This window comes from Natator depressus, chromosome 23 (genome assembly GCF_965152275.1).
Source record: "Natator depressus isolate rNatDep1 chromosome 23, rNatDep2.hap1, whole genome shotgun sequence".
NCBI classification, from domain to species: Eukaryota; Metazoa; Chordata; order Testudines; family Cheloniidae; genus Natator; species Natator depressus.
The window spans coordinates 17,150,623-17,177,966 of NC_134256.1; the positions used below are offsets into that span (position 1 = coordinate 17,150,623).

The window sequence follows — 27,344 nt, forward strand, 5'->3', positions numbered from 1 at the left end:
GATGTTACCATTAACACCTCCCTCCAACAGCTACAGGGACGTCAACGGCCCATGGCACTGAGGTGGCCTTGTCTCCACTGGGATCTGACACTGAGAGCGTTGCCTGGCCCAGCCAGCTCATCGCACTCACACCTTTTACCTAGCATGGACCCAGTGTTTGTGGGCGGCGCTACCCAGGGCTCCCTGGCCGCCCCCAATAAATGCTGAGTCCCATCATGACCTGCAATAAACCAACAGCCAGGCCCTAGGGTTTAAATGCAGCACACCCAGCTATAAAGCCAGACACGGCACACAAGGGCATTGGGGTCACACTTTACAGCTTCATGCCACAGCCTCAGGCTAGAAACTGACTTTTTATTTGCTTTAAACCAAAGCTGAGATTGTCCCACAGTCCCAGGACTCCCAGAGCTGAGGCTTTAAGGAAAACAGCAAATACCATAGGACTCGGCAACGCTGTGCTGGCAGCCTGTACCCCTCCTGCACTCCACCCTCCCCTCACTAGTTTCCAACAGAGTCTGAACCTACTCATATCCTTGTTCCACGAGAAGCTTTTGCAGCAACATCCATCATTCCTACAGCCCCGTGAGCCCAGCCTTGCTAGAGCCCAGGGGAAGGCTCCGGTGGTTGGGGGGCAGGTTCAGCCCTCGGGGTGCTGCTCAGTGTGATGATATCACAATCCAATCTGACACACCGAGTGACTGATCCTGTCACCTACTCGCGCTGCCTGAACAGGGCCGGATTAACTCTCCTGTGGTCCCAGGGCTATTAGATTTTGTGGGGCCCCTGTATACAAGTCTTTTTCCTCGGGGGGAGTTTGGTGCAGGAGGGGGCTGGGGCAGGGGATTGAGGTGCAGGAGGAGGATTCTGACCTGAGGCAGGTCGTTGCAGTGCAGGAGGGGGTGCAGGGTCTGGGAGGGACTTTCGGTGCAGGAGGAGGTTCTGACCGGGGGCAGGGGGTTGGGGTGCAGGAGTGGGTGGGAGGTGCAGACTCTGTCTGGTAGGCACTTACCACAGGCGGCTCCCGGCCAGCCGTGGGGCAGGGCTCAGGCAGGCTGCCTGCCTGCCCTGGCCCCACGCTGCTCCCAGAAGCAGCTTGCTGCTGGCACGTCTCTGCACACCCCTCGGGGGGAAGGGGACAGCGTGTCTCCGTGCACTGCCCAGGCCCGCAACTGCTGCCCCTGTAGCTCCCATTGGCCGTGGGCAGAAGGGGCAGCGTGCGGAGTCGCCTCCCCCCACCACCCCACCAGGGGCCACAGAGAGCGGCATGCGGCCAGGGCAGGCAGCCTGAGCGCTCTGGAGTTCACTGCCTGTGATTTATTTATGTGGGGCCACCCCAGGCTGCATTCCCTAAAGCCCCTGCCTTAATCCGGCCCTGTGCCTGAGGCTGGCAGGAGCAGCGTGTGTGTATCTGCAATAGGTGTGAGTCAGTGCCACTGCAAGACCCTTCCTCCCTGCATCCCCTGACCAGTGTGTATTCAATTTCTTACATTTAACAGTCGCGTTAACGCAGTTCCCTCCAATTAGCATGTTCCGATGTAACTGGGTGTCGGGGCAAAGCATTATCACAAATTGCTGCTGTTTTCCTTTGAGTTCAAGGGGGAGGAAACATCTGACGTGTCGCCATTTCCCCACATTCCCTGTGGGGCGAGGTTCTTTCCCAGGTGTCAGCGTTTGGGTATGATTTCCCCCGTCGTATTTCCTGGCCCTGGTATCCTGGGATCAAGAGTCAGCTCCAGAGACCCCTAGGGAGTCAAGTTCGGAGTGTTTTTCTTGCATGATTCCCTTTGTCCCACAGGAAGGGTTCAGACCTCGGAGGTTGGACATTTCTTTTCCCCCTTCTCTTTGGGGGCTGTTTGCAGTTGTAGATTCTCCTGCTCTGTTTTATGCCCCATCATCCACTTGGGGGTCCAGTTAGTGGGCAGGAACTTTTGGACAACTTCTATCATAGATGGCTCTGCGCTGTTTCCTTTCACTTGGTTGTCTCCAGGGGCTCGGGCTCTTTCTCCTGTTGCAGGTGGCCCTGTGTTGTTTCCTGCCCTTGGATCTCCCTGACTAACAGACCCACTAACCATTAATTCCTGACGGAAATCCCAGTCGCTGGGGGGGCAGATGCTGAGGAGTTTCCCCTGGTCCCTCCCCGCAGCGTGACCAGGGCTGAGGAACGGGAACAATCTCTCAGAACCTTCCACAGGAATCTCCAGGATAAGGGCCATTGAACTGACACTATAAAATGAGAGACTCCCCCCTTCTAGACCCAGATACACCCCAATCATTGTTGGCCTCACACCCCAGGTCTGGATCACAGTATCAGCCTTGCTGGGGTGATACCGCCCCTCAGATCTCCCCAGAGCCCACTCAGGGAGTCTCTCCAGCCTCTCCTGTCTCACTCTGCCCCTCACAGTCTCACTCAGCACCCCCAGCTCCCAGTCCGGGCTGTCCCCCACCTCCACCTCCCAGTACCCCCTGAAAACTCCACCACCGCCACCGTGATCCTTCCTGGCCACAAACCCCTCCCTCCCCACAGCGATCAGAGCCCCAGAGGGGGCAGCCAGCCCTGGGGATGGGGGGTTGTGCTGGACTGTTCTGCCATCCACAGACATGGTGAGTTCGGGGTGTTTGTAATCTGGATCTAGGGTGATGGGAACTGGGGAGAAAAACCAGAATAACCCCATTAGCCACAGGTCAGCCAGGGACCCCACAATCCCACAGGAGAGATTCTAGCCAGCACAGCCGGAGCGAAGGACAGAGTATTAAGGGTTGAGGTGACTAGTGGGACTGACGCTGCTAGCCTGGATCTGGACGGGAGCTCCAGGGTGGTGGCTGGGCCTGGTCCCTGAGCTGGTGGGAGGTGGGGGGAGGGGTAGTGGGGGTTGGGCTCCTTGCATCTTCTCACTCCCCCCTGCACAGGATTGGTCCCAGAGAGGCGTTAGGGCTCTGAGGGTCCATGGAGGGTGCTCAGGAGGTGAAGACTGTGCAGGCTGCGGAGGGAGGGCTGAGTGGGGCTGTTGGGGGAGCTGACAGGGTAGGGATGGATCATCACTGAAAGGCCAATGGAGATGTTGGGGGGGCATCAGGACTAGCTGAAGGGGGGATTGCGAGGGAGCTGCCCAGGGGTGAGACTTCCAGCTCAGGGCAGCGTGTTCAGGACAATTCACAGCATCCAGCCCCAAGGCTCTGCAGCCAGCGCACGCCCTGCCCTGCCTGCCCCATGGGGACCCCACACCTCTGACAGCTCAGCAATGCCGATACCACTAACCCCAGTGCAGAGTCTGCTCAGCCCCTTGCAGCCCCACTCACCCATGTAGCTCCGAGCCCTCCTGAAATCTGCAAGGGAAGAGGAACAAACATGGTCAGGGGCCCTGCCAACATGGGGAACTCGCTCCCACAGGAGACGCTGTTCTGGGAGAGGGGTCATTGGCAGATAGAAAGGAATCAAGCGATGTGAAATGTGACATGAAAATACGTCCTCTTACCTAGCTCTGTGACCGCCCTGTCTGAAATGGAAAGAGATGGAGTTATAACTTGTCATTTAGGCAGAGGGCTCAATTTTGGGAGCTGCTGTGTGACCGTGTGATCACTTTACCCAAGGTTCACAGGCCACCATTGCTGAAGGAGAAATGTCACAGTTGTGTGAAGTGAGAGACAGGCCCTTTCACCCCAGTGATCTCTGCTAACAGCAATGACTGGCTCTCAGGGATGCCTTTATATTGTGTCTTAGTGTCGGGGACTGGAGCAAATGTTGCTCTCAGTGATAAATCCATAACTCCAGATGCTTCACCCGGCCAAATCTGGATTGACACCAGTGTAACCCCGAGCAGAATCCAGGCCTGTAAGAAGCTGCTGTTTGGTTGTTGAGGCCCCCAGCAGATTGGGGGATTTTTAAGGGACACTGACAGGATAAAAATCAGGCTGGAATTTGCAAAACATTTAACTTTGATGGCACGCACATGTCTGGATCTATGCAGCTCTGACATTCTCAACCCTTCCGTTTAAAGAGACTTACTAATAACCTTTTGGAGCAACAAAGCTACACACTCCAGGTGTAACCGGGACATAGATAGACCTGGAGAGGATTTCAGCTCAGATCTGGGGTCCAGTCTTGGCAACAAAGCATGGAAATGTGAGCGTGAATCTGGTCTCTTGCTCATCTCCATGTTCTGGGAAATGGACCAGAAGAGCCTGTACTGCCACAGTCATCTATAGAAAGTGGCCGGTCCCCTTCTCCTGCATCAGAACAATGTGATGGCATTGCATGGTCAAAGGCCAGGTGACACCTGTCTGTCTATTCAGGCACGAGAGCAGGTAATCCTGTGTCTGCTGCAGAGAGCTCACAGTGCTGCCGTGGGACTGGGGTGACTCTAATGTGACTCTGATTTTGGCCCAAATTGTTCACTCAGCCCTGCCCTGCGGTGTCGGTGCTTCTGGATCTGCTCAGCACCGTGTGTGGGTGGGAGCTTCTGCCCAGAGGCTCTAGTGGGGAGGTGGATGAACTTACCAAGCCTCTCACGCAGCTCCTGGCTCACTGGGGAGAAAAGAGAAGGAGGCCATTGTGGGTTCAGTGTGGTCATTCTGAGCACAGTGACTAAGCTAAACTCTGGGTTCGTCTACACTGCAGCTGGGAGTGAGCATCCCAGTCTGGGCAGGGAGGCACGTGCTAGTTCTGCTTGAGCCAGTGCACTAAAAGTAGCCAGGTATCTGGGGCTGGCAGGTGCAGCAGCTTGGGCCAGCTGCTCAAATACAAACCCACTCAGACCCCCTGGGAACACACGCAGGTAGCTACAAGGAACCACCCCCCACCCCCAGTACCTAGCATGTATCTGGCTACCCAAGCTGGGAAGCTCACTTCCTCCTGTAGTGTAGACAGATCCAATGTGCCAAGGGTATCAGAGCTGACAGGACATGTCAGACAAAACCGTTGTTAATGAACAACAGACACGGTCCCAGATCAGCCCCTACAGAGAGCCCACGAATGGCCCCTAGGGGCAGCACTCCCCCACTGCCAGCACTGCCAGCACATGTATCACATAGAGAGAGGCCTGCCCTGCTGCAGCCTGTCACCCGGCCTCAGACCTCCTATTTCTGTGCCGGGCAATCCCTTTGTGGTGCTGATTTGCACAAGTGTGTAATTCTAGGGTGAGTGGTTGGCAAGAGCTTAACTTGGGAACAGCTCCGTGGCGCTGTGTGGCACTGGATTTACTGTCCACTGCTAGAGATGTGGGGTCAGGTTCTGCCCCAGCTCTTGTGAGAACAATGTGGGTGATGGGGCCCATCAGAGTGCACCTCACAGAGCCCACACAGAGAATGTAGTAGCGTTTGGAGTCTGTGTTCATTCGCAGCCAATGCTTAGCCTCGGGGGGAGGGGGAAGAGGACAGGACTGTGGAGTCCAGCATTGGCATAGCAGCGATTTTGCAGGTCAGAACTGAGATAAATCCACAGACCTGCATGGAGGAAGTTTGCCCCCAGCCCCTGACTAAGGTTTTAGTCTACAGAGCCCCATTGTTCGACTGTTACCTCGGAATTGAGTGTGTTACCCCAGCACTTGACTAAGCTAATCACAGCCACAGAGTGTGCATTCGGCCACCCGGAATTAATAAAATAGAACATCACATAGTTAAGGGTTAATCTGGACAAGCAGGCTTTTTGGAGGCAAGGTCAAATACTAGCTGCAGGCTTGCAGTTTCTGCTAATTAGAATGGGAGGAGCGGAGGAGTCAACAAATTATGGGACTGAAATAAAATAGGTGGATGGAGACCTTGAGTTTGGGCGTCTTTGATACAGAAGCTTATTATGGCTAAGATTGTTAGGAATGTTTTAGTGATAAGCTTATGCTCAAATAAATCTGTTAGTCTTTAAGGTGCCACCGGACTCCTTGTTGTTTTAATTTATTGAAGTTAGGAGACATGATGACCCAGTAGGGGTCACTATGAGCTGTGTGTTTTGTAAAAGCTAATTATAAAAAGAGTAGATAATAGAGTGTATTTTGGAGCAGTTCTCTGGAGCTATCCTGAGAGACTTTTTCCTGACACCCTACTCTCCAGCTTGGAAGCAACTGGCCATCATTGTCCTGCTGTTAATTACTCAATACCATCTCAGATTTTAGGTAATTATTTGGGATGTTCTAAACCTATTGTGTATGTTTGTGTGTGCTTAAATCTAATAAATAGTCATTTTATATAAGAGCACACTTATTTGTATCAAGCTTTCATCAGCGGGAAGTGCTATGTTCCCATTGATTTATTCCTGACACCACCTGGAGTGAAACAGTTAAGTTACCACTGCTTTGGATTTATGACCCTGGGCAACACAGCCTACGGGGGTGTGATTTGCAGCATGCACAAAAGTGCTAAGCTGGGACTGTCACATGTGGATGCTGCTGGTGCACACTCACCAGTCTCTCTTCAGTTAGGACTACGTTCAACTTTTAACTAGGAATCTTTTAGTTCATACCTACGGAATCCACACAGGGTTGTTACAGGGCAGCACTTTGGTGCACATTCCTATTCACACCCCTGTAATCTGAACCATTGGGCAGTGCAGACATAGCCTGAGTCCCACCATTCCATGTGCATTAAATTCAGTCTCTGTTGTTTCGGATGATACTGAAATGTGAGCTACAAACTCTGCAGTGTTTGTTTCCAGGGCAGGGGGGAGATGAACATGAAGGTGACTGAAGTTCATTCAGCGCATGTGGTGATTTTTCCATCTCATTATAGTGTGAAAGCGCAGACACACGTTTACTAGGTGTTTAGCCAAATACCTGATTCCAAGGTGGTCTTCTCAGTCTTTTCAGGGTCTGAAATGGGGAAGAGAAAAGAGTCAGTCCCAGAGACACACACTGTGTGGTACTGTTCACACCCTAATGACTGGGGTTAGTCACAGACATCCCAGAGCCACACTCCCAACCCAGAGCTGGAGCCGGCAGGTTTGACAGGAGCAGGGCTGGCCGTCAGTGATACGCACCAACACGCCGGAGACCTGGGGGAGTCTCTCACTTCTTAGCCCTTGTCTACACACAATCTTACACAAGTTTAACTAATTAGGTTACAAAACATGCCTTGAGTTAAACTGGTGCAGGGCTGTGTGTAGAGCAGGCCTTGGGCTGGTGCAGCAGGGCCAGAAGAACTATGGGGTGGGGTCAGTTACTCCACAGCGACCCCTCTGGCTAGTTACAGAACAGCACTGATTGCTAAGGGAGCCCCATCTAGCCCTCCCCATGCCAAGGGGGCATGGCAGAGGGCAAAGGAGATAAAGGAGGGGGATCCTCAGGGCTCTTCTGGGATGTGATTGACGGGAGAACCCCAGTCACCGTGCTGGCATGCTGTATCCATTCTCTGCACCTTTCATCTGTATTTCCCTGCATGTGTGCGCAGTGCCCAGCGGAACGGGTCAGCACCACTCAGCACCATCACAACAAACCAGTATTGTTATTAAATACTGAAAAGTTCACCGTGGAATAAATTAGACATGTGGAATTTAAAAACCTGGTGCTGCTGTGTCCATTGCTCAATTTATAGAGTTTCAGGCAAAGCAGAACAATTAGATCATCTCCTCTTACCTGCTGTGGATCACAGGCCAGAGAATCTCACCCAGTTCCCCCTGCCCTGAGCCCAATAAACTCAGGTTTGGCTAGAGCACATTTCAGAAAGGTGCCCAGTCTGGATCTGATGCCACCAAGAGATGGAGAATTCACCACGGCCCTGGGGAGCTTATGCCAGTGATTAATCACCCTCCCTGTGTCCTGTGCATTCGACAGTCACAGGGATGGAATCATCTCACAGAGCGACATTGACCTTGCAGTGTTGTTTCCTTTAAGGAGAATAGAGCCACCGAGCAGTTGCCCAGGGTGAAGGTGGCAGAATCTGACCAAGATTTGTCACTGCAAACCCGTCTCCATGTCGCACTCACATACTGGGAATCTCACAAGCATGGACCCTTGGCTTTCCGCTGCAAAATACACATTTGCCAACCTGTTATCAGCAGTGTGTGTGAGAATGTGGGGAGGTGAGGAATCACTACGCAAAGACCACCCAGCTCCATCCCTTTCATTGCACTGAGCCCACAGGTAATACCAAGCAGTCACAGAGCTCACACATCTCAACAGACAGAGAAAGAGACAGAGCAGCAGACCTACCAATATTTAACAGAGCCTCCTCTTTAGAGTGTTTCTTCTGAGAGGCCTTTTGCTTCGCTGTGAGTCAAAGAATCAGACATTGCAGCGAGATACGGAACAGAAGGAAGGAGAAACACTGAGCAATATGCTAATACAGGGGTGGCCAGGACCCCAGTGTATTTGTTAGTTTGGTTTATTCCCTAAAACCAACACAAGGTAAATATCTGAACAATAAGACACTCCCATGCCCCAGCCCACTGCCCTCTAGGGCCGGGTTCTAAACATGCAAATAACTCATTCCGATTACCTGCATATCCAAGATATGCACAAGCTCCAGCAGCAATGAGAAACAGAGTGAGCATTACCCAGAATGCAGCCAGCCAGGGAGAAACACGGGGGAAGACGTCACCTGGCAAACAGAGAGCGCAGAGTGTGAGGAGCACAGTCCCATCCTGGAGCTGGAGAATGGGGTTTGTCACTTGGTTTGACAGCTGAGTCCTGGCTCAGAGATCCTCAGAAATTCCCAGGACTGAAGGGAATGTCCCCTCCATGCTCAGATCACAGCCACAAATGGGAGCCACTGGAACCGGAGAAGCCAGCGCAGCATCAGTTCCAAGAGCCAGGACTCTGCTGTGCCCAAACCTCTACCGGTGCTACAAAGCCAGAGACTCCGTGCCCAGCCTGCCCAGCTGTTCAGATTGTCACTGTCACAGCCTCCCAGTTCTCAGTCACCACGTCCAGTCCAGATAAGTTCAGCAGAGAACAATTGTTTTCCTAGTTGGCCCCAGTGTGTTATGAGTTCATGGATTCACAGATGTTAACGTCAGAAGGGGCCATTATGATGATCTAGTCTGACCTCCTGTATAACTCGGGCCAGAGAACCTCTCACAGTGATCTCTGCATCCAGCCCAGAACTTCTGGTCCAGCCAGAGTGGATCTTATAGAAAGAGACGCCTAGTTTGGGTTGAAAGATTCCAACTCCTTGGAGAATCCACCATGTCCCTAGAGCAGTTCTTCCAATGGTTAATTCCCCTCACTGTTAAAATTTTGCACCTGGTTTCTAATCTGAATTTGTCTAGCTTCAACCTCCGGCCATCAGATCTTGTTCTGCCTATGTCTACTACATTAAAGACCTATCGACTGCCAGAAATCTCCTCCCTGTGTAGGTACTTACAGACCATGATCAAGTCATCTTTTAACCTTCCCTTGGATCAGCTCTATAACTTGAACTCCTACAATTCTGACTGTGAGGCAGGTTTCCAGACCTCTAATCATTCTTGTAGCTATTTCCTGAGCACTTTCCAATTTGTCATTATCCCAACTGAAAATGTGCGCACTAGAACTGGACACAGTATTCCTACAGTGGTCTTGCTTATGTAACCCACATGCCATCTGAGTTTGGTGTTCTGTTCCATTTAGTGGCACCGAGACCACTTAGAGAGAGAGATAAAATGAGTCTATTCTATAGCTTTAGCCAACAGCCATGTGGCTTTTAGCTCATGTGGTAGAGGCTCATGCAATAAGCTCCAATAGGCCCCAGGTTCAATTCTGCCTGCTGATGACCCTGGTCTGTTGGCATTACACTAACACAGAGGTGGGCAAACTTTTTGGGCTGAGGGCCACATCTGGGTGGGGAAATTGTATGCAGGGCCGGGGCAGGGGGTTGGGGTGTGGGAGGGGGTGCGGGGTGCAGGAATGGGCTCAGGGCAAGGGATTGGGGCAGAGGAGGAGTGTGGGGTGTATGATGGGGCTCAGGGAAGGGGGTTAGGGTGCAGGAGGGGGCTCAGGACAGGGGGAAGGAGGGGTGTGGACTGCGGGAGAGAGCTCAGGGCAGAGGGTTGGGGTGCAGGAGGGGTGCAGGGTGCGACAGGGGGCTCAGGACAGGGAGTTGGGGTGCATGGGGGTGCAGCACGGGGCTCAGGACAGGGAGTTGGGGTGAAGGAGGGGTGTGAGGTCCAGGCAGGGAGTTGGGGGGCAGGGTGCAGGAGGGGTTCGGGCTCTGGCCCAGCGCTGCTTACCTAAAGTGGCTCCGGGGTAGCAGCGGCACGCACCAGGGCCAGGGCAGGCTCCCTGCCTGCCTGCCTGCCTTGGCCCCACGTTGTGCCGCTCAGGGAAGCGGCCAGCACCACAACCCTGTGCAACCCCTGGGGGAGGGGGAGCACAGGGCTCCACACGCTGCCCTTGCCACGCCTCCAGGTACCTCCCCCGAAGCTCCCATTGGCCACGGTTCCCAGTTTCTGGCCAATAGGAGCTGTGGGGGGCGGTGCCTGGAGGCAAGGGCAATGCATGGAGCCCTCTGCCCTCTCCCGCCCAGGGCTGCAGGGACATGGTGCCGGCCGCTTCTGAGAGCGGCGCGGGGCCTGCGGTACCACGGGGGTAATCCCACGGGCTGGATCCAAAGCCCTGATGGGCCGTAGTTTGCCCACCCCTGCACTAACAGCATACACAGAGGTGATGTCACCTCCTTTCTCCTGATGGATATGAGCTCCCAGAGTGAAGACGGTGAATGCAACCCTTGTATGTATAAATAAGAATATCTAAGTCCTTTTCAGATTTCCAGATTACAGTCTCCCATCCTGTAAGTGTGACCTACACTCTTTGTTCATAAATGTGTGACCTTGCATTTGGCCATGTTGAAATGCATGTGTGACAAAATGGGAATTTTCGCTGGAGCCACAGCACAGGTGTGGATCACTGACAGTATGTTATTAGAGTGAACCCACCTTACCAAGCGATCCAGGTCAGTCTGCACTACTGAACTGTCCCCATCATTTTTTACCATTCCACCAGTTTTTGGGTCATCTGCAACTTTTAGCAGCAATGATTTTATATTTCCTTCCAGCTCATTGATAAAGCTATTGAATAGCATTGGCCCAGAACAGATCCCCCGGGACAGCACTACAAACATCCCCATTTGAGGCTGATTTTTCATTACAATTACTTTGAGATCTATTAGTTAGCCAGTTTTTAATCCATATAGCATGGGCTACATTGAGTTTGTACAGTGCTAATATTTTTTTTATCAGAATTTCATGCAGGACTAAGTCAAACCCCTTACGGAGTCTGAGACCTGGTCTACACTACAGAGTTAGGTTGGCTTAATTACATCTCTCAGGACTATGAAAAATTTCACACCCTCTGTGACGTAGTTAAGCCAACCTAACCCCCAGTGTAGACACCAGTAGGTTGATGGAAGAATTCTTCTGTCAACCTAGCTACCGCCTCTCAGAGAGTTGGATTTACTACAGCCATGGAAGAACCCCTTCTGTCGCTGTAGTAAGTGTTAAAACCATAGAGCTGCAGGGTGTAGTGTTTTTAGTGTAGACACACCCTGAGTCTATTATGTCATCCCAGTTACCTTTATCAACCAAATGCAACATCTCCTCAAAGAACAATATCAAGTTCATTTCACAAGACTCAGCCCCAGCTCCTGACAGGCAGATTGTCCAGATCACAGAAAACTCCGTCAATAATGGCCCCACAAATCAGGTTAGAAGGCCATTTGATGTCTCAGTACCAGAAAGAGGTGCTAGCTGAGTGCAATTCCAGGCCCCGCACTCCCATGGTGACCCCTGTAGGCCTTGTTGGAGCCTGAGGTATAACTAAAAGTGTGAACGAATGGCTGTGAACCAGAGTAGGCCTGGCCTTGGAAAAATAACAATACACCAGCTATTAGCTAGCACCAAGTAAGCACATTCCTGACTCAAGAGGATAGTACAAAAACACACAGATTTCTCAAGTAACTATGTAAACACATTTGTAAGAGATGGTACAGGAACAAACCGACCCCTTGTAGGATAAAGATGGGATAATAGGTTAATGGAGGAGGATATTTTGTTCCAGCTAGCAGGGACAAGGATAAGGGTGATAACTCACAACATCTGGAATGTAATACGGAACTTGTTTGTATCAGTGTATAAAAGGAGAAGTCATAAGTGGGGCATCTTTGTCTGGCTGCGGGGACAGCACCTGGTGCACAGGCTGAGCGGGTACCTTGTTGCAGGCTGTCAAGGTTCCTTCCCCACTCTGAACTCTAGGGTACAGATGTGGGGACCTGCATGAAAACCTCCTAAGCTTACTTTTACCAGCTTAGGTTAAAACTTCCCCAAGGTACAAACTATTTTACCCTTTGCCCTTGGACTTCCACTGCCACCGCCAAACTTTATCTGGGTTCCTGAAAAAACATAGTTTGGAAACGTCTTTCCCCCCAAAAGCCTCCCAACCCTTGCACCCCACTTCCTGGGGATGGTTTGGTAAAAATCCTCACCAATTTGCATAGGTGACCACAGACCCAAACCCTTGGATCTTAGAACAATGAAAAGCATTCAGTTTCCTTACAAGAAGACTTTTAATAGAAGTAAAAAAAGAATCACCTCTGTAAAATCAGGATGGTGAATACCTTACAGGGTAATTAAATTCAAACATAGAGAATCCCTCTAGGCAAAACCTTAAGTTACAAAAAAGACACACAGACAGGAATATTCATTCTATTCAGCACAGCTATTTTCTCAGCCATTTAAAGAAATCATCATCTAACACATACCTAGCTAGATTACTTACTAAGTTCTAAGACTTCATTTCTGTTCTGTCCCTGGCAAAAGCATCACACAGACAGACACAGACCCTTTGTTTTTCTCCCTCCTCCCAGCTTTTGAAAGTATCTTGTCTCCTCATTGGTCATTGTGATCAGGTGCCAGCGAGGTTACCTTTAGCTTCTTAACCCTTTACAGGTGAGAGGATTTTTCCTCTGGCCAGGAGGGATTTTAAAGGGGTTTACCCTGTCCTTTATATTTATGACACAGGCATACATGCCTTAGTGTAACTGTGGCTCCTATGGGGCTCTAGGCTTCGTCCACAATAAACCTGGCCGAGTGCCATCGCCACTGAACGGAGCCTGTGCTCTTTCTTATGAGTAACATCAGGGTCTGCTGAAGTAACATGCTGCACCGTCTGCTGGTGCAGCTGACATCGGAGTTCCCAGAACAGCAACACTAGCAGCAGTAACAACTTAGCAGCTTTAACAACTCTCCGCAGCACTAACAACAACCCCTTCTGCACGGGGGGACTCACCTGAGAGGTGAATGGCTGATTGTCGCTCGGTCTGCAGCAGGCCATTCTGCATTATGCAGCTGATGTCTCCATTGTCTTCTCCTTCTGTGACAGCGACGTGACTCACAACCCTGTACAGGTTCTCCCTGTCCTGAGTCACGTCGGTCACAATCTCCATCGCCAGGTTCTGCCAGTTCTTTCCAACCCACTGGAGTTCGGGTTTGGGGAACCAGCCTGTGGATCTACAGACCAGGCCAATCCCCTGACCCCGGGGGCCCAGGACATCAATGAACACTGGAGCCACTGTTGCAGGGAGAGACAGAGTGTGTGTGTGTCAGGAAATCGTGTCTTTGGTGGCACCATGTGATTCCCCAGCTACTGCTGGGTATAGGGGGCTGTGACTGGAAAGCTCCATTCCCGTATGTGCAAAGTCTCCCTGGGATCCCTCATCCTGATGACTGGAGAAATTAAATAATACTGTCTTGCATTTCCAGAGAGCACTGTGCCCTGAAGGCTCCTAGAGGAAGGTGCAGGCTTATACAGCTACACAGAGACCACTGCACCCACTGCTGAAATGCAGCTACATCTGGGGTGCAGCCCAGTAGCTGTCAGGATCACTGCACTTTGGTACAGAGCAGAAGGTGAGGGATGGTGACCCTGCCTACATCACTGCTCCGACTCCGCCTGTGCCACCCTCCCAATAACTGTCCCCTCTGGTGTCCTGCTCCCACACTGGTAACAGTGCCCCAGGCAAAGCCACCCCTCCTGCTTGGATTTCTCTCTCCCAGTGCTGCACACAACCACCTTCCCCTCATTTAAATCTCTGCCTAGAAGCAGACATCTCCTGTGGAGCCTTTGGACTAGGAGCCACTGAAGATGGGAGATGATTTAAAACAACCTCAATGCTCTGCATTATCACAGGTGGGCCCCTCAGCTGGGGCTTGATGTTTCTGAACTGTATTGTCTGGGGCTAGGTTACTGAGTGAGCTCAATGGCCAGATACCATCCCTTCCACTGCCCTTGTACAGCACGGAACGCCAGGTCAGTGCCCAGAGAATAACAAACAATATCCCAGTCCTTGGACACTGCAGGGAAAGTTTCAGGGAGGCTGAATTTCATTATCACCTGAGCTGGGATTTGGGCAGAACATGGGGGTAAAGGTCCCACTCCCTCGAACAGCATCGCCATAAGCATGAGAGCTGAGGGCTGTAGCTTTACATCTCATTGAAACGAGGTTGTTTAATGCAGCACTGACCCTGCGAGCACCCCAGTGGGGTCAGCGCTGAGTGTGAGGGGAGAGCGCCCCCTACGGAGTCCTGCACATCACTTCCTTCAGCACAAGACCCTATTGCAGTGCTGGGTTCAGTGCTGGGGCACCCCCAGTGGCAGACGAGGCTCTGGCTGCCCAGACACAGTGTCCCTTAGTGCCGTGTCTCACCTGCGACCCGTAGCTCAGTGGTGGCTTCCTGGGTCCATTCTGGGTTCCTCACAAGGCACTGGTATGTCCCAGCATCCACCACTTGGAGCCGTTTCAGCTTAGGGAGACATTCCCACTGCTGAACTCCTGTGGGAACAGCTCTCTCTGGGACTGGTAACCCTCCCCAAGCAGGTCCTGGGTACCCTCATCCGAGTACTCATGAATCAGGACAAATCCTGGTTCAGTTTTCCTCCACTGCACATCCATGCTGGGCAGCCAGGCCGGGGGCGAGAGCTGGCAGGGTAACACCACATCCCGGCCAACTACCCCCACCATGGGGTGTGGGGAGTCAGCCAGGGAGAACTTCTCTGCAATAGACAACCCCAGGAGCAGACTGAATGATCAGAAAGAGGAGAGGGTGCCAACCTTTGAGCTACTGTGTGTTTTTCATAAAGCCCCAGCTCCTGGAGGCATGTGATTCTGTGAGAATCTCAGCTTTCATTTAAAACAAAAGTCAGTTTCTAGCTCTAGTGGTTGCAGAGAAAAGCTTGAAAATGTGACCCAAGTGTGATGGAAGGCTCAAAAAAGAAAAAGGAAACAAAAAGACCGCAAAAGGTGGGTTATTTTTTTTAAATCTCATGATTTTTTAGCCAATCTCCTGATTATTGATTCCTGACTCCTGGTGACTGAAGGCTTAGAGCAGGCGATGCTGCAGCTCCCATTCATCCTAATGGGAACTGGGCATCCCCATCCCTCAGGCAGCTGTGAAGATCTCAGCCTTGCAGGCCATGAGACTCTAGGTTCCCAGTGGAGCAGGTCTAGCAGCACGGTGCCTTCCGGTGCCATGGTGTTACAGGAAGGGATCAGTGTCAGGGGGGCTCTGGGAACCTGTTTCAGGGGCAGCAGGAGCTGGGCGATCCGACAATCCTGCCACCCAGAGCTAGGACGCACCCCAGTCACCCTAACGCCATCCCCTCCCCACAGCCTCCTGGGCCTGATACTTTTACTCTGCAGGACTGAGGAGGTCCCAGGGGTCGTGGGGGCTGGGCCTCAGATGCCTGTACCCCAGCCCTCCAGGGGGCAGCGTACATGGGGGACAGGGAGGGAAATAATTGGGATTCAAATGCTTTTACCAGAGGGAGAACACGGTGGCAGGAGGAGGATCCCCAGGCCGCACACACAGAGCCGCCACCGCATCGCCATGGGGACACCCCGGGCAGGGACCTGTAAGGAGAGAGCAGGGATGGTTAACACTCCCCAGACTGCGTGAGGGGCTGGCAGTGCAGGGAACATCCCCCATCCATCGTCTGACCTGACCCACTCTGCTCCCAGGCAGAGCAGCTCCCCAGGGACAGGAGAGGATTTCACCCCATCCAGGCTGCTCTGCCTCCTGCCTAGGCCTGGCACTAGGAATTTCCACCCCCAAGCAGTGCCGTGTATCCACCCCCATTTCCTCCCCTTGTCGGTTCTCTGTCCATCCATTGGTGCAGGTGCCCCCCGATACCAGTACAGGGGAAGCCTGCAGCAGAGCAGGGCCACTTCTGACGTAACCCCAGTGGTACCCACACTGCTGTCCCCCCTGCAGAAGGGGCCTGGCTCTGTGCCTGCCACCACCTTGGATAACACAGCAGATGCGTGACCTGGGGCTCTCCACAGGTCACAGCATGGGGCCCTATAGCGTGAGCTAAAGAGCCAGGCTGTGCAGCTGAATCATAGAATATCAGGGTTGGAAGGGACCTCAGGAGGTCATCTAGTCCAAACCCCTGCTCAAAGTTTTTAAGGTCAGGCTTGACAAAGCCCTGGCTGGGATGATTTAATTGGGGATTGGTCCTGCTTTGAGCAGGGGGTTGGACTAGATGACCTCCTGAGGTCCCTTCCAACCCTGATATTCTATGGTTCTATGAAAGCAGGACCAATCCCCAACCAAATCATCCCAGCCAGGGCTTTGTCAAGCCGGCCCTTAAAAACCTCTAAGGATGGAGATTCCACCACCTCCCTAGGTAACTCATTCCAGTGCTTCACCAATCTCCTAATGAAATAGTGTTTCCTAATATCCAACCTAGACCTCCCCCACTGCAACTTGAGACCACTGCTCCTTGTTCTGTCATCTGCCACCCCTAAGAACAGCCTAGCTCCATCCTCTTTAGAACCCCCTTTCAGGTAATTGAAGGCTTCTATCAAATCCGCCCTCACTCTTGTCTTCTTCAGACTAAATAAGCCCAGTTTTCCCAACCTCTCCTCGTAAGTCATGTGCCCCAGCCCCCTAATCATTTTTGTTGCCCTCCACTGGACTCTCTCGAATTTGTCCACATCCCTTGTGTAGTTGGGGGACCAAACCTGGACGCAATACTCCAGATGTGGCCTCATCAGTGCCGAACAGAAGGGAATAATCACTTCCCTTGATCTGCTGGCAATGCTCCTACTAATACAGCCCAATATGCCACTGGCCTTCTTGGCAACAAGGGCACACTGCTGACACATATCCAGCTTCTCGTCCACTGTAATCCCCAGGTCCTTTTCTGCAGAACTGCTGCCTAGCCAGTCGGTCCCCAGCCTGTAGCGGTGCATGGGATACTTCCTTCCTAAGTGCAGGACTCTGCACTTGTCCTTGTTGAACCTCGTCAGATTTCTTTTGGCCCAATCCTCCAATTTGTCTAGGTCACTCTGGACCCTTTCCCTACCCTCCATCGTATCTACCTTAGTGTCATCTGCAAACTTGCTGAGGGTGCAATTAATCCCATCATCCAGATCATTAATAAAGATGTTGAACAAAACTGGCCCCAGAACCAAGGACTAGGGGTCACCAAATGAAATTAATAGGCAGTAAGTTTAAAACAAACAAAAGGAAGTATTTCTTCACAGAACGCATAGTTAACCTGTGGAACTCCTTGCCAGAGGATCTTATGAAGGTCAAGACACTAACAGGGTTCAAAAAAGAATTAGATAAGTTAATGGAGGATACGGCCTTCAATTGCTATTAGCCAGGATGGACAGGGAGGGTGTCCCTAGCCTTTATTTGCCAGAAGCTGGGAATGGACAATAGGGGATGGATCACTCAATGAATTGCCCTGGTCTGTTCATTCCCTCTGAAGCACCTGGCATTGGCCACTGTTGGAAGACAGGATACTGGACTAGATGGACCATTGGTCTGACCCACTATGGCCATTCTTATAACTTTATGACTCCAATGGAGGGGATCTGGTCCATTGACTCTAGCAGAGTGATGCTGATTTACACCAGCTGGGGATCTGGCCCCAGTGGCTGGTAGAACCGCTCTGTCTGTCGCTGGGAGGCGCGTCCCTGCGGAGGCTGCAGGCGTCTCTCCCACACGGTGCGATTCTCTTTCCCCTTGTCCCACAGGCAGTGCGAGCAGCAGTGGAGGAGGGGAGGAGCCGACCCGCACAGGTAACGGGCTATTGCTCTGTCACACCCTGATTATCAGAGCCTGGCTCTGTGCCCCCGGCTCTGGCCTCAGGGCATAAAGCCTGGGCCAAACTCACCCCAGGGTGGGTAACAACTTGGCCTGCAGCACAGTCACCCCTAGTACGAACTGGGCTCTGCCGTTCCAGTTCCCTCAGGACAGAAGGGTAGGACAGCCCCATGGCATTGGTTACTTCCCACTTCCACCCTTTTCTGAGGACCCAGCTGGTGTCAAGGCCTCGTGCTGCCCCTCTGCCCAGCGCGGGGTTGCCCCCAAGGTGAACTGCCAGCCACACTGGAGAGGGGCGATAGGGTCTGGGCTGCTGCGTCTGTCACAAGCTCTTGTGAGGCTGTCAGGGTTCCTTCCCCACTCTGAACTCTGGGGTACAGATGTGGGGACCCGCATGAAAGACCCCCTAAGCTTATTTCTACCAGCTTAGGTTAAAACTTCCCCAAGGCACAAATTCTTCCTTGTACGTTGGACTAGGTAATCGCTGCCACCACCAAGTGATTTAACAAAGAACCAGGGAAAAGGACCACTTGGAGTCCTATTCCCCCAGCAATCCCCCCAAGCCCCTACACCCGCTTTCCTGGGGAGGCTTGAGAATAATATCCTATTCAATTGGTTACAAAATGATCAAAGACCCAAACCCCTGGGTCTTGGAACAATGGAAAAATCAGTCAGGTTTTTAAAAGAAGGATTTTATTTAAAAAAAAAAAAAGAAAGGTAAAAATCATCTCTGTAAAATCAGGATCGAAAATACTTTACAGGGTATTCAGATTCAAAACACAGAGGATCCCCCTCTGAGCAAAACCTTAAAGTTACAGAAAACAGGAATAAACCTCCCTCTTAGCACAGGGAACATTCACAAGCAAAACAAAAGATAAACTAATCCGCCTTGCCTGGCTTACCTATACTGGTTGAAATATTGGAGACTTGGATTAGGATGGGTTGGAGAAGATGGATTTCTTGGGCCTCTCTCAGTCCCAAGAGAGAACACACACACACACTAACAAAGAGCACAAACAAAACCTTCCCCCCTCCCAAGATTTGAAAGTATCTTCCTTCCCCATTGGTCCTGTTGGTCAGGTGCCCCCCAGGCTATTTGAGCTTCTTAACCCCTTACAGGAAAGGAGGAATTCTAGGCTACCCTTAGCTGTATGTTTATGACAGAGGCCTTTGCACAGAATCCGGGTGTAGCCTGAGCAAACTTGCAGCAAGAGTGCCCCAGTGCTGGGGAAAAGGGTGGATCCTCCCCAAGAAGTGCAAACACTTAGGGCTCCTGTCGGGGGAACCCAGCAGCATGATCCCACCTTAGATCTAGGCCTCCGGGAGCTCTGTGTCCAGTCCCAGTGCTCTGCTCTAGCACTGCAGTCCCACACGCTGCTTTTCAGACGGCCCTCACCGTGTCCCTTTCCATTTGCAGGGCCGGCCATGTCCCTTGCCATCTGGGCCGCCCGCTGTGCCCTGGTCCTGCTTCTTCTGGTGTCTGTGCCCGTCATCACCTTCGTGATGGAGAAACGGGGCCTGCCCGAGCCTGCGGAGCTGGAGGAGACTCGTGGCGGGAGCGCAGGATTTTGGGGGAGGAGGCAAAGGGAGATCCCCACTGACCAGCCGTTAGCAGGAGGGAGGGTGCAGAGGGGGCTGGGGAGATACCAGTGACCAGCTCTGAGCAGGTGTTAGGGAGACGCCATTGGTCAGTGCTGCAGAATAGGCCCCTGTGGTAACGGTTTTTGCCCAGGTAGCTCCTGCAGCCTCCTTCAGTCCCCTCCCTTCCCCCATCAGGGACGTTATCAGTCACTGACTCCGGCTGCCAACTTCCTATTGGCTGAAAACCAGACCCCCGAGGCCCCGCCCCTTCTCTGCCTCTTCCCCAGGCCCTGGCCCCCCCACACCTGGTCGCCCCTTTCTGGCCTCCCTCCATCCGTCGCTGCTCTCCCCCCACTCCTCATCGCTGGATCGTCTCCACCTCCCCTCAACCCGCTGGGCAGCCTCTGCTCCAGGCCTGGGATGGGAGCTGGGAGGCGGCCCTGGCTGAGCAGGGGCTGATGTGGGTTAATGACCCAGTGCTCCCTCCCTGCCCCCCCCCGGAACTGGACCGTCAGGGTCCGGTCAGTACACCTGACTGGGCACTGCCAGTTCCCCTTTTCAACTGGACTTTCCGGTGACAACTCGGTACCTGGCAACTCTCTGCCCTGCAGCCTGCAGACCTCTGCTCACTCCTAGCCAGGCCAGGGCCACGCTGAGCTCTGTCAGATCTTAGCCCTGTCATGAACTGCCCCAGCCAGACAGCCCAGCCTAGCTCCTTCCTTCGGTACAAATAATCCCTCCTTCCAGAGAAGCTGCACATTCAGGGGTTAAGGCTGGGCTCATGGTTAAGTCACCAAGGTGACACTTCTGGGAGACTGGGGTTCAAGTCCCAGCTCTGCTGCAGAGTCCTTGGGCCTGTCACTTCATCTCTGTGGGCCTCAGCTCCCCATCTGTGAAATGGGGACAATAATTCTGCCGTGTCTCAGGGTTGAATTTTCAAAGCCCCTAAGGGATTTAGGAGCACAAGTGCATGACTATGCTCTGTGCCCACTGCCTTGTGCTCCTAAATCCCTCAAGTGCTTTTGAAAATCTTCCCTTAGATTGTGAACTCTTCTGGGCGGGGACTGTCTCTCACAAAGGGTTTGTCTGCACAAGGAAATCGTCCAGCAGAACTATACTGATGTAAATAATCATTGTAGTTATCTTGGGATAAAGCCCTGTGGGGGCACCCTTATTCTGGAATTAGAGAGCCTTGATCAGGGTTAATTTACACTATTTTTGCTATGAGGTAAACTGGAAAATGCCCCTCATACACTTGAGTAAGAGTGTCCCCAGGGGGAACGCCCTCTCGCACACATGCCCAGCCCTGCCCCCCAGCAGTGATTGACATCTCCCCATGCATGCCCAGTTCCCCCACCCCACAATGATTTACATCTCCTCCAGCTGCTTCTTGTGCAGACAAACCCTTAGTGAGGGACAACCCCCGCCTGGAAGCGTTCACAATCTAAGGAAAGATTTTCAAAAGCACTTGTGAGGGATTTAGGAGCACAAGGCAGTGGGCACAGAGCACAGTCACGTACTTGTGCTCCTAATTCCCTTAGGGACTTTGAAAATTCTCCCCTGAGACAAGGCAGAATTGTTATCCCCATTTCACAGATGGGAGCTGAGGTGCAGAGAGATGAAGTGACAGGCCAAGTACTCCCCCTGGGAGGTGGGGCTGGGCGACTGGGTAGGGTTCTGGCTCACGGCTCACTATTCCAGCATGTCCGGCGTGCAGTGGCAGGGCTTTGGGGTGTTTGGAGGTAGGCGTGAGACAGACTCTGTCCCCTCAGGCACAGCATAATGTAGCAGCCTGCCTGCTTATTTGTTCCCATTGTTGTTACTGAATTGTTCCCATTCTTAGTAAATTCAACCCAGGAGCATAAAACAGGTGTAAAAGTTTTAAAGTTCATTTACGTTGCTAGAGTGGTGTAAAGGAGCCTTATTGTAAATGACAGTATGGCCTTATAATGCTTATGGTGCCTTAGTGATTAGAACTGATCTAAATTTTTCGACTGCTAAATTTTCCCATCAAAATGTGTTCCATGAACTGTTTACTACTGACCTTTCTGGAGATGGTCAGTAGCCAATATAAATTGTGAGTTTGATTCTCCAGCTCTCACTTGCTCTTCAGTTGCTTGTGATGTAATACTGAGCATATGGCTGCATGTATTTGTTGACTAATAACTAGAAATAAAGGGTCAAACTACATTACTATTAGACAAAGGGGGTTTGGGGATTTCCTCCAATGCTCCCAACTCCCATTCTTCATCCATTGTATCATAGTTTTAAATAAATTGCCGAAACAATTTCCACTGGCATGATTATACTGTGTTATTCTGACAAATAAAATCTGCAGAATTTTGCAGAATTTAAAAATATTTTGCACAGAATTTTTAATTTTTTGGTGCAGAATTCTCCCAGCAGTACCATGCAGACCAGCCCTTAGTGTCTGTGCAGCACCCAGTAAAAAGGGGCCCTGACCATGGCTGAGATCTCCAGGAGCTGCTGTAACGTATACAATCACAGTAAATTGCAGTCAGGGGCTCGGTGGACAGGAGCTAAGGAATGAGGTCTCTGTTTCTGATTTGATGTTCTGTGGATAAATTGTAAAATCAGTGGCTTGACCACACTCTGGTTCCTTATGAAATGTATTCAAGAGCCCAAACAACCAATACCAGTCAGGTTTATTGGTCTAAGCCAACAATGATATATTACAGGGAACAGGTTCAATACAATATCAGTCTCTGAGAAGCCATCTCACATTCCCTTACACAAAGTGTGCTCCCCAAGTTACACCCCTAAAGCCCTCTTTTTATACCCTACCTGTTTAGAGGTACAAGGTGCTGTGTATGTCATCTGAGACTAGATTTAACCAATCAGCTTTCTACCTTGTTTTTCTGGTACCATGGTGTGCCCCTTATTTCTTTGTTCTGAACACATGGTGACGGAAACACCTAGGTCTGTACTAGGCTGGAATAATCCTATGTCTTGCCCTCTACCTTTGACATTTGAATACAGACCTGTAAGAGTAACTCCCTACCTGTTGCTATGATAAAACACTCACATGTTCTGATCCTGACAGTTTTCCTATTTATAAGCCAAAGCTTACGTCAGCAAATGCAAGATGTGGTAGGATACTTGTGACCAGGACTATAATAAAGGTGTAGGCCAACTTAGGCTACATAATTGCGCTAATATTTGTGTTTAATATTATTTGTGCTTAATGCATACACATATATATACATATATACATATATAGTGAGGATAATGCATATTATTAATATGAGAGATGTAGATGCTAGTCAGCATATAGTGGTAAGCAGTACCCTACTGGGGTTTTCTTCTGTCTCCAGGGGATGCTTGGGATTCAGATATTAGACTGTGAGCTCTTTGGGGCAGGGGCTGTCATTCGCTCTCTGTTTGTACACTGCCAGGCATAATGGGGCCCTGACCCAGTTGGTCTCTAAGTGCTACCACAATAGAAATGTTACGTCATAACAGGGCAGAGTGTCTGAGTGAAAGGTCCTGTCTCCTGTTAATTATTTGGGTTTCTCTTGTTAGTTTCCTTGGTGTTTATTTTCTGATCAGTGTAAAGTTCCCATCAGGGGAGTCACAGGATGACTGGCCAGAGAACAGCGACTGGGGCTAATCTGTGGGTATGTGTGTGGGGGGGTGTTTGCCATCACTGGAAGGGCACACGCCCCCTTGGCTGTCTCACATCTATACAGGGTCTTCAGTGATATGCACATGGCTGGGAATGTCAACAGTGCTGCAAGGGTTCCAGTGAGGGGTTATTAGACAATGTGCAATTCTTAAGTAGGGGAGCAGAGATAACAAGAAACCCCTCGAAATATTTCATCTCTGACCCCTGCAGGCTTGTCCTGGTGAAGGCACCTTCCCATCCACCAGATGGCACTTTGCTCCAATCCCAATGAAAAACTCCACCTTACCTGTGTTGGTCCAATAAAAGATACTACCTCCCATGCCTTGTCTCTTTATTTTTTCTAGTCACACATTAATGCCTCCATCTACTGGCCAAAGCTACAATTGCAGCTGTGCAAATTTGTCATGGTTTTTGTCTCTGCACCAAAGTTTGATTAACTTCTCTGTCATGTGGAGCTGACAGTAGCAGACAGACTATCTAGCAGACACCTTCCCTGCCATTAGCACCTGTGTAACAACCCTGTGGCCATCCCCACAATGGCTTCTCCTGAAATTCAGCATTAGGAAAGGGCTGGTTTCTCAACAGGAAAATTTCTCTCTCCCTCTGTCTGGTTCTGCTCCTTCAATTCTGACCCCACCCAGCAGGAAATCTCAAGACAGCCTCAGCTAAAAACAGAGATCAGAGAGCCATGATTTCAACTCTCCAGTGTCAGCCAGAAATGAAATGGAATACGAGGCCTCCCCGAGAGAGGGGACTCAGGCTCTGATCCAGTCCCAGGTTGGGGGAACTGGCTGGCCCAGTGGGATATGGTACGAGACACAAACTATACAATCAATACCCCAAACAGTCCATTACTGACTAAAGATTATAACTCAGGTTCTGTTTTATTAAAACTCACTCAAAACCACAGTATATGCATCATCCTTTCCATTGTCAAAACACAAATGTCTTTAACGCAACCCTAGCTCCGGTGCAACTATGGATGCACCCTAATCCAGGCAGATTCCAGCCCCCAGTTATATTTTGCTTCCAGGGCTAATGGTGTCACTTCCATGCACTGACAGGACACGAGACTTCCCATTGCAGAGGGTGGGAAGAAGGATCTTTGGGCGAATACCCAGGGCTTGGTGCACTGGGTTCCATTCCCAACTGTGCTACTCACTCACCGTGTGAGCTTTGATAAGTCCCCTCCTGTCTGCGTGCCTCAGATTGCCCCTCTAAAGCCAGGGCAAGTAACATTTGTGTGCTTCATACGGGTGTTAACAACCAGGGCAAATCTGAAAGCAGACACGGAAATGACAACAAACCAGTGTGTGCGCAGCCCCAGCATCCGAAAGACAACCACAAAATAAACAAAGAAGAAGAAGCAACATTATTGAAAAAAAATTGCTGTTGCCAAACAAACCAAGTGTAAAACCAATTTAACAATGATTTAAAAATCTAGTGCGCTCACCTCTCTGCCTCTCCTCCTGCTCGCCACATCCTCGGGGGTCTGGGCAGCCGCTCCCCGACATTCCCTGACATCTCGGCTTCAAGGGCCTAGGCTTCTGCTCAGGACACAGACACTGTGTCTTTCCTCCAGCAGCACAATCAGGGTGTGTCCACGGCTGTGACTGCCCCCGCTCCCCGCAGTCACAGGTAACAGAACGGGGGTCCTGATATGATGGGGCACCCAATGGGATTGCTCCCCCCAAAAAAATCTATAGGTGGCTTCAGCTTCTCACACACTCTGCTCTAGGAGAAACAGGGGCCCTTGTGGGTAAGGCCCAAACCTATGGACCTGCCCTTATCCCAGTAGTGGAATTTATTTAAAAAAAAATCAAAGAACCGTGAGCGATGACTTTGGGAGAGAGAGGGAGTTTCTCTTCTAGGGCAGAGTTGGGGAAACAAAGCAGAGAAATACAGGGAGGTCTCCCCGAAACAGTGAAGTCACCTCCCCTGCCCCATAGAACAGCCTGACCCCACATGGGAGTTTCATTCTGAGCAACGCAGCAATTTACACATGGAAACAACTGGGGATTCTCATTCCACCTCACTGTTGTTATTAACAACACACCCAGCATTCATGAGTAACCCTACAATAACAATCTAGTGTGATCACAGCCCATGCACTCACAAACAACACTACAAAATCAAACCAGCAGGAGTGGCCCCACCGCTCACAAAAAGACCCTTTCATAGAAAACCAGTATGCATGCAGCCCCAACATATGAGTAGCCTCAGTACTTATGGACAACCTACAACAATCCCACATGGAAAGTATCACAGTGCTCATGGATGCATCTACAAAATAGATCAAAATGCATCCCCAGCAGTCACAAACCTTCAAACAAATCGCTTTGTGTGCAGTCCTGGCACTCACAAACAATCCCACAACAACAAATCAGTTTGTTTTCTCACAAGTAGAGCTGGGTGAAAATTTCTGGACAAATAGTTTACTAGCCGAAAAATGCTGTTTTAGCTAACCCAAAACTATTCACGAATTTGACCCAATTAGTTTTAGCTGGACAAAGGTTTTTAATACGTTGTTCAGGTTAGCTTCAGAAGTGTGTGTTTGACCCCTAAATAGTAGCTAACAATTCGCTATCCCTTGGGCCAAAGAGCACGAGACTCTCCAGCCTGGGGATTAAGGCACTCAGGAGGTAGAAGACACTGACTCAAATCATCTCTTCTCCTCATTCAGAGGAGGGATTTGAGCCCCTAGCTCCTACCACCCAAGTGAGCCCCTCAATCCCCAGCTTATAGAGTTGTTTTCACTCACTTGCTGTTTGGCCCAACTACTATTTAAGTAGTTATACAAAGTGGATCAGCCTCCACAGGGGAGCAGCCCACCCCAGAGTGGCCTGTGCCCTGGGCGTTAGGATGCTCATACTGAGTTCAAGACCCTGCTCCAAAGTGGGGATTCCAAATGTGGGTCTCCCACATCCCAGACAAGTGTCCTGACCCCAAGAGAAAGGTTGGGTGGGGCAGGCCCAATGAAGTTAGGAAGTTGCCCCGAATGAAACATTTTTATGACCCCAAGCAGAGTTTCCTGATTTACTGACAAATTCCAAAAGCATTCGGAACTGACCCGAATATTTGCTCTGAGTTTTCAGTTTGCTGCCAGCCCGAAACATCAACTGTTCGCCCAGCTCCATCCACAAGTGACCTGCAATAACACAGAGACGCAGCGACATCGCAGAACCTGTAAACCCAGCACCAATGTCTGCAAAACACACCCATCGGAAATGGACGAACCCCCCGACACTGACCCTGGAATGGCCGCTCGGCTCTGGGATGTGCCCTGCAGCCTCAGGGTGGGGGTCACCTCTTCTAAAGGCAACGCGTGGGGGTCTCTGCGGTAGGGATTTTCCTGAACCTCCCTCCTCGCCCCGCCACACAGCTATTGAGATCCCCCCTCAGGTGACAGTTGGGCTTCCCCTTCCCCCCGCCAGGTGACAGCTGGCCGTTCCCCCGCTTGACGGTCTCGCCAGGCCCCTCCCCACACAGGAGTTTCCCAAGTTGCGGCAGGCAGCTCCTGCCCATCCCCCGAACTCGCCGCACCCAGGGCTGGAGGGTTCGGCCCGTCCCAGCAGGGCCCCGCCAGGCTCCAGCAAGTCTCCAGCCCCCAGAGCAAAAGGGCCACATAGCCCCTGACTGTTTGCTCCCCTAGAGACGTCACCGCGCCCTGAAACGCAAACACAGGGGTTACGCTGGCATTGCTCAGCCGCGGCCAGACGCCCGAGCGAGCGTGGGGAAGAGATGGGCTCTGTCTGCTGAGGCGCCAGCACTGGAGAAGCACCATGCAAAATTCCCACCTTTGTGAGCCGGCCTGGAGTCCAGCTGGCCCAGGGACTGTGGGGCCCCCAGTTTGTTGGGTGTGTCTGGTTTTTATTAGCCAGACAAGGCGAGTGAGGTCAAACCTTCTATTGGACCAACTTCTGCTGGTCAGAGAGACACTTTCGAGTTATAGGGTGTTATAGACAAGTCATCTCACTTCCATACCTGGAAAGATACAAGAACAAATTATTAAACAATCAGGTGATAAGCACCTGGAAAATAACAAGGTTATAAGGAATAGCCAGCATGGATTTGTCAAGAACAAATCATGCCAAACTAACCTAACTTTCT

General features: G+C 51.2%; 1 pseudogene; it reads right to left on the minus strand.

The window, feature by feature from the left end:
- Positions 1-1,402: 1,402 nt before the first annotated feature.
- Positions 1,403-27,063, minus strand: LOC141976483 (butyrophilin-like protein 9; annotated as a pseudogene).
- Positions 27,064-27,344: the final 281 nt, after the last annotated feature.